Source organism: Galeopterus variegatus, unplaced genomic scaffold, assembly GCF_000696425.1.
Source record: "Galeopterus variegatus unplaced genomic scaffold, G_variegatus-3.0.2 Scaffold19658, whole genome shotgun sequence".
In the NCBI taxonomy this organism is placed as follows: Eukaryota; Metazoa; Chordata; class Mammalia; order Dermoptera; family Cynocephalidae; genus Galeopterus; species Galeopterus variegatus.
Window position 1 is genome coordinate 4,046 of NW_007745769.1, and position 8,224 is coordinate 12,269.

Consider the following 8,224-nt stretch of genomic DNA (forward strand, 5'->3'; position numbering starts at 1 on the left):
TATTGAACAGGTAAGACTCTCTCATATTATTTAAACTATTTTCCTCTTTCACTTTTTTACCGATTATTTTCGCCAAGATAACATAAATAACTTCCCTCAAGTTCAATATGCTTCTGAGGTCACTACATTTTCTTTCTTGACAAGTCATGGAGGTTGAACTCATGCTAGGTTAACTAGTTTGACATTAAATATAACCATTGAGTAAACCCAAACTGGTTTTGCTACAAAAAAGAAAAAAATATACAAATTTCTCAAGATACATGATTTTTTTCCAAAGTATAAGATTTTTCACTTGCTATCTAAATTCAAGTTTAAAATAATCTTAAAATAATATTTATCAGAAAATTTAGAAAAAACTTGATGGTGTTTTTGAGCTACACCTTCTAACAGAGAGAAAATTGAGATTTCATTATTTAAAGAGTACAATTTTTTTTATAAAGGATCTGATAATAATCATGTATTTATCATCTTTCCTCCACACTGATGATTGTTAACTTTTATCTATAAATTCTAAAATTTTGCCACATGCAATTACTTTTTTATAAGTGTATATTTTACATAAGCTAAACCGTATGTATTTTTAAATTACTGGTCACTGAGAAACATGGAGTTTCTCTTCCTGGAAATCTTTATTCTTTACTGACTCTAAATTTGCTTCATTATCACACAAATTTTTTCTTCTCACAACTTTTTCTCTTCTTACACTTTTAAAACTAGTTTATTTCCCTGCCAATCAATCATCTATTCAATTTCTGGATACAGGCAGCCCTTTCTTCCCAACTTTGCTGCTTTGTGCTTGATTTATACCCCTTTTTCATTCACACTTCCTGGGGAATCTCAATATTTGTCTGTGAAGAAAGCGGAATTTCAATAATACATAATAGAGTGTCTCTCTCATTCTGACAAGATATAGTAGTATCTACTCTTGTGTGTACAGCTATAGCATCTCAGTCCACAGGACAGAGCAAGTACTTCACAAGCATGTCCAATGTCCGCTGATGAGACCCGAAGAACACACACTCAGCACAGCATACAAGAGCATTCACGGAGTTTAGGTATTTTCCCACGACTTATAAACTTGGACAAAACACGTAGCTGTGGAATTTGGGGTCACCAGTGTTAGGTCAGCGAGACACACAGACTAAAGGTCTCTGAGCCAAATGTTATTAAGCAAGGGAGTTTACTCCAGCAAACCTGGAGGAGAAACTGAAAGATCAGTGTTCCGCTCCTGTACAGACTAGTTTGAATTTGGGAAGGAGGGAGTTATAGGGAAAAGCCTAAGTTCTGAGAAGGGGGTGGGCAGCTGTTCTGAGCACTAACGGCTTTCTGGGGTTTTTTGTTTTTTACAAGATCTTGTTTTGTACCCTATGTTCTTATCATAATGCACCAGCCTTGAGGAAAAGGGAGGAATAGAAGGACAGGGTGAGGGAATGGTCAACGTGGCTGTGTTTATGTTAAGCTGAGTGTAAGGCCTAATAATCAGCCCAGAATCCTTGCAAAGACCAAATGATGCAAACCTGAAGGACACGGAGTTATCCCCGTGGAGTGAATATTGAGCAAGGAAAATCAAGAGACAGGAGAGACCCATGCAGATAAATCCTCTTTCATTTTAACCTTTCCACAGATGGTTTCAATGTGCAATATTTTTCTACCTGCCTTTCTAAACATTCCTCTTGAGTCACAGTCAAGAAGCTGTGTTGATGTCAAGCTGAAGCTGGAGCTCTAACACCTTCCTTTGTACTGGATCTCCTTCCACCTCTGCTTCCCTTCCATTTTTCCTCACACACATTTCCCTGGAATTTCTGAATAAATTGTGTTAGAACATAATTTTTGTCTCAGACTCTGCTCTCTAGGAAATGCAGGCTGAGATATGAATTATAAGGGGGAAGTTAGGAACATTCTTAGAATTATAGGAGTTAGAAGAAATGTTTTATAATGGGTTGAGTTTTTAAAATATTACAACTATTCTTTTATAGAGACTGTGGGTTAAACTTTCCATTCTAACTACAAATATAAACAACACAAACATATTTGAAGACAGCATCAATTTTTGAGTCCATCTTGTCTCTGTAGATAGTATAATGTGTTCATTTATTTTAGATGGCAAAATAGTCATTTACATAGATTTAATATTAGTTGGTCACCTTTCCAGCCAGGATATAATTGGATAAACTAAGCTTGTATCTTTAACTATGTCAGAAGTACCTCATTTAAAGGTAAATTTTACTTAACTGTGTATGACAAGCCCACTAAGGAAGAATAAAGACTGCACTTTGGATGTGAAAACAATACCTTCAATCCCTCTCAGGAAAATTAGAGTTTGCTAAGTTCTGGCCTAAGAGGTAATGAAGAATTTTATTTGCTCAAGGGCAGGCCGAGAACTTTTAATGCACTGAAAGATCTTGGAGGAAGAGCGACCAGCAGGCACAGAAGGCTAAACCTGGAGAAGACAAACCAGCCCTCATGACTTGACCTCAAAGTGTAGAAGGCAACAACATCAGTAAAAACCAGTTATTGGAAAATACTACCTCATGTGTAAACTCTATTCAGAAACTAATTACCTGTTTTTTTATCCTATAGATTTAGATTTTTGACCAAATAATCAGGGGTCTTTCTGTGTTTATGAACTATATTGTACTTACTGAAGAGAACACATAGAATGGCAGAAAATCACCATGTTACCATGTTGCTCTGAGAAGTAAGTCACCACGGGATCTGTTAGCATACATATTCTTTATTAAGAATAGAGTGGAAGGGAAGAAGAGAGAGAATGGAATATCAACAAAAATTATGTTGAAATATATATTAATGAATCCCAAATGCAAATTTAAAAATCCAATTCCAAATGTAAAAAAAAGTTTAACCAAATGACATATTCAACTAATGATTTAGCACAATGTCACAATGTGAGAAAATTTTTTATTGACAAAACGCCTTCAAATATTAACTCAGTTTGAAGAATAGTAAGAAGAAAACATTCCTCATATTTGAGGAAAGATATTTTGACAGTCTTCAGAGACCCTTTTGAAAAATATGTGAGTAGAAAAATATGTGAGCAATTCTTTGATGGGATTTATTTGACTAAGAGCATCTTTGGAGAGTTTGGATTCACTCACCCAACTATGCGTTTTGCACAACTGTTATGTGGAAAGAGCTTCACTGTGGCTCTCTACAGGGTTGATTCTAAATTTCAAATTGAACACACAGAAGGGTAAATTAATAGTGAGGAGGCACTGGACAAAGGAGTGCAGAAATGCCCTAGCACAGCAAGCTGTGACCACAGCATTACACCCCTGCCTGCTCATAATAACTGTGCAGTTCAGGGGGCTTGCATATGACCACACAGCAGTCATAGGCCATCCTTGCAAGGAGAAAGATATCCATCCCCCCAAAGAAGTGCAAGGCAAGAAGCTGTGTATGAAATTATGCTTTCTGCCATCTAACTGGTGACTAAATTGGTTGTCACTATTGAGGTACAGCATAGGTCTGAGAGAGCCAGGTGGTTAAGAAAGAAATACATGGGTTTGTCAATTAGCTAAGTGCATTGATTGATATAATTATGAGTATGTTTCCCATTCAAATAGGTATGTAACACAATAAGGGTAATAGAAAGCACACTTTTTAATGTTCTTGTTTGGTGAAAGTCCCAACAGTATAAAGTCGGAGATGTTATTGGTATTTTCCATGGTTTAATGCAGTTAAGGTTCAACAGGCTTGGTTGAAATAAATGACACATCAGCATGAGAAATATTGACTAAGTATAGTGTGAATTGGAGTGAGCAATGTAGAAATAAACTCATTTATTTAATCAGCTTTCTTCCTATATTTTAAAGTAATTAATCCTAAATCTTGTATAGGAAGGCCAACCATATAATTTATCATGCTAATCAGGTTATTTTCTATAGTGAAAGTGAATTATATTAATATTTACACTTGTTCAAGTCATCAACAAAGCTGTAAAAGTCACCTTACTTATGAGATGCAAAAGTGAGCTTAGGAAAAATGCATCTCCCACTATGACTATAGATAAGTTTCTTTACTTACTCTTTCTCTTTTTTCTTTTTCTTTTTCTTCTTCTTTTTTTTTTTTTTTTTTTTTTGGCAGCTGGCTGGTACAGGGATTGAACCCTGGACCTTGGTGTTATCAACACCTCACTCGAATCAGCTGAGCTAATTGGCCAGCTCTCTTCACTTCCGCTTAACTAAAATAACTAAATAATTTTTTTTAATTGGTACTAAATAAATAATAAATATATAACTTAATAAATATTATTAAAATAATTATTTTGAAATAATAAAAATAATTAACATTTACCCTCTCTATAACACTTGGGGCTTTTCAAAGTTTGAAATCAATTGCGTTAAATACAGAATCACACCTAGTCTGAGCAGGAACAAAATGTTATCTGTCTATATGGTTCACACAACTGCCATGACAGAGTTTGTTTGCAATAAACTTCAAAGAGCAGATGAGCAAATTTAGCTCAAGAAGGGAGAAATAATTATTCCCAAACCAAAAGTGAGATTATATGACCATTTCTGGTTCAGAAACCAAAAATTCTAAGGCCAGTCTTTGTACAAGTATGTACCCACTTGTGTAAGGCACATGGGGCAAGGACCTCAGCAAAGGTGGCATTCTGGAGAGCATGACATGTCAGAAGCCTACTTTCAATGTGCATAAAGGTTCTCATGTGAAACCTCTCATGTGGAATTCAGAGTCGAACTCAATTATAGCTTGTTTATTTGGGTGGAGAAGGGAGAGCCTGAGGAAAGCATATTTGCACAGGTCCCAAGCAGCATCTTAGAAATAACTAATTCTAAGCAAAAAAGGAGGCTCAAGAAATTCTTTATACACTAACAAATCTTTTTCAGCTGAAAAGAAATAAATGTTTAAGTGATATTGTGTCCTGCCCATCTTATGTATTATGTGTAATTGTTGTGCAGTGAAGTCGTTATACGCATATTATCTTATAAATTTATCATAGAATACACAATGTGGGGGATGAAACTAAATCCTAGCAAAAGCAAAATGTTAAAGACTAAGAATTGGGGGACATGCAATGCTAACAGAGCTTGGGAAACCAATCAGAAAGAACTTGCACACCCAAAGGCGTGCTACCACTGGCAGAGCTTGAAGATATTCAAGAATGGAGCCAGGCCCCTGGAAAGAGCAAACCAGGATCTTCCAAACTTCTTCATTTCTGCTGAGGAAAAAGTGAAGTGAGGACACAGCTTTGCTCCTCTGGAAAGAAGTTCCAGTCAAGCACATAGTCACTTTCACAGAAAAAAATCAATAATATCTCCATCCCACTATCCTCATCAGTAGGTGGCTCCAGGTTGGGAGGGAAACAAATATCTGCACTTCTTTTACAAAGTTACTATTAAGAACAGAACTGCCCCTGCTGCTAATGGACAGGTAAAGCAGCAGGGTGTTTAAAAATCGGACAGCCAGAGTCAGAGGGCCTGGACACAACTTCTTACTTAGCCAATATCCTTAACTTCTCTGGACAAGGTTCTTAAATTATCAAAAAGGCTAATGACAACAGAAACTACTACCACCACGTATAAGATATATATTTACTACAAATTAAACTAGAAACTTCATGCAGATTATGTTCCAAATTACACAGCAAGACTATTGCCAATAGGTCTTTCTAACTCAAGGGCTTAAATTCCCAGCCAACACAACACACCCAGCATGTCACATCCCCACATCTCCATAGGACCACCTGCATGAGAGAGCATATTCAAATCACTGCAGCTCTAATGTATGAGTTGAACTGAAATGTGAAGGCCCAAAGTCTTTAGCAGGAAAATGCCTGGGAAAGCTTCACCAGAGCGTTTCCACCACAACAAGCCCCTACTCATTCCTCATATCAAAGAAGGGCAACTTTGTGAGAGCTCCGATGGAACATCATTAAGCATCCATCTTACATGCATGATTTGGCTGCTTCTGACTTCTTTTTGCTTCCTAATCTTAAAAAAATCTATACAGGACACCCATTTTCTTCATTTAGTAATGTAAAAAAGACCGCATGGGCATGGTTCAATTCCCAGGACCTCTAGATCTTCAGGGATGGACTAAATGGCTGGTATCGGTGCTTTAAAAAGTGTCATGAACTTGATAAAGCTTATGTTGAAAAATAAAGTTTATATTTTTTATTTTTATCTTTTTAAAATTTTATTTCATTTTAAAATTTAATTGTACATATTTTTGGGGTATGGTGTGTTGTTTCATTATGTGCACATATTGTACAATGATTCATTTATGATAAACAGCATATTTATCCCCTAATCATTTATCTTTTCTTTGTGGTAATTATGGTTAAGATCCGCTTTTCTAGCTATTTAGAAACATACAATATACTATTATGAACTCTCAGCTGAGTAGAACAGTACTTATCCTTCCCAAATATCTATACCTTTGTTCTTGTTAATCCACCACTTGCTTCCTTCTTACCTGATGTAAAAGCTCTACTTATTTTTAATCTCCCTTATAATTTTTTCGCACTTTACCCTTCTTTTATCCTTCTTTTGATCCTCCAGAATCATTGCAACAGTCGTATTGTATCTGCATATTCTAAAAGTCTTTCAGTATTTTCATTATCTTCCTTTTTGTATTATCTTATTACCCAATCCCATCACCATTATATTTGCTCTTAAGAGATCATTTTTGACATTATCAAACATGCAGAACAGGAATTTCATACTTTTTTTTTTTTTTTTTTCGTTTTTGGTTTCTCAAGGAAATCTCTCAAAAGTTTCTTCTTTTAGAGTTTTTTTCATGATTTGCTTTATTTATCACCACATCTTATTTTACTAATGAACAAACATAATTTGGGGACATTTTAGATTCACACCAAAATTGATCAAAAATGCAGAGTTCCCGTATACCCCCAACTCCACAAAAACACAACCTCCCCCATGATCAATATCCTGCACCACAGTGGTACATTTTTTTACAATCAGTGAACCTACATTGACTCATTATTATCACCCACAGTGTATAGTTTAGAAGAGGCTTCAATCTTGGTGATAAACATTCTCTGAGGTTTCGGCAAATGTATAATAACACGTATCTACCATTGTAGTATCATTCTGAACAGTTCGATGTCCTTAAAATCATCTGTATTCTACCTCTTCATTCCTCCTTCCCCCTCTCCATGGCAGTTGCTGATCTTTGTACTGTCTCCATAGTATTTCTTTTTTCAGAATCTCGTGTAGTTGGAATTATATAGTATCTATGTGTACTTTTTAGAGCAGCTCTTTTTATTTAGTAATATGGAGGTAAATTTTGTGTGTTTAAATTGCTTAATAGCTCATTCATTTTTAGTGCTGAATAATATTCTATTGTTTGGATGAACTAGAGTTTATTTATTCAATTTACCTACTGAGGGTGCTACCAAATTTTGCAAATTATAAATACAATGTCTGAAACATTCTTGTGCAACCACAATATGTTTTGCTCGTTGGTTTGTTTATCTGTATATTTTTAGACAACATCATGTTGTGGGATTTTGGAGGGGGGGTGTTGTTGCTATGTTTTATTTCTCACTTTAGCAGGAAAGGTCTTTAGTTCTGGATCCAATGACTAGTCATTTACTTATCAATTTTAGGTAGGTAGGGCTGAAGAACACTTACATTTTCTATTCAGTTCCTTAAGTTTTAGGGGAAACATTTTTAAGTTCTGTCTGATAGGTAGAATACTAGTATGTTTTCAGTATTCTGAGTTATTAATTCTTGCTCTCTCTTCACAGTTATTCTTATCTTTTTCAATGGGAAATCAGAAGTGTTGACCCCCAGGAACCACTATAAATCAAATTCTACAAAACTGATTGTTTTGATGTACAATCTACAATGCCTCTAGAGGATGCATATGTGAATATTCTATCAGAAATTTTAAAACATTTCAATTTTAGATTTCAACTTCTCTACTACCACAGGGCATGCACTGCTTTGAGGTTTGGTCCCTAAACCCAAAGATTTTAATAAAATTAACATTAAAATATGTTTTAATTATAATTCACTGATGAATGTAGATTTCCTTATTTGCTTTGATCCACCCGATTTGTATGCAGGTACCTCTACTTACACCACCTCAATACTTACAAAATTCACTAAGTTTCCAACTCCTTTTGGAGTGTTAGAATGAGTACTTGATTACTTACTACTTTAAATGTCAAAGTCCCATTTCTCTCATTCATTCCATTGGAGATAATAAAATC

The 8,224-nt window shown here is 35.3% G+C and overlaps 1 pseudogene; it reads right to left on the reverse strand.

The window, feature by feature from the left end:
* Positions 1–7,914: 7,914 nt before the first annotated feature.
* LOC103583103 overlaps positions 7,915–8,224 on the reverse strand; it is a 2,214-nt pseudogene continuing 1,904 nt past the window's right edge.